Here is a 213-nt window from a genome sequence, read left to right as displayed (position 1 = left end):
AATAAATCAAATATCAAGAAGTAGCGAAGATCAACACATGAATGGCTAATGCCCATCACTGCCATCTATATCACTGCTCGAGGTGTACAAAGAACTGAATGCATAAATAATATTCCAAAGCTATTCGTCGATGATTTAGCATTATCAATATTATCATTCCCGCCTTGCCTTCGCGGTTGCAAAAAGGCTCCGGTTATCAAGTATCATCTGATT

This window comes from Penaeus monodon, chromosome 22 (assembly GCF_015228065.2).
Source record: "Penaeus monodon isolate SGIC_2016 chromosome 22, NSTDA_Pmon_1, whole genome shotgun sequence".
In the NCBI taxonomy this organism is placed as follows: domain Eukaryota; kingdom Metazoa; phylum Arthropoda; class Malacostraca; order Decapoda; family Penaeidae; genus Penaeus; species Penaeus monodon.
Note: the sequence above shows the minus strand (reverse complement) of the source record.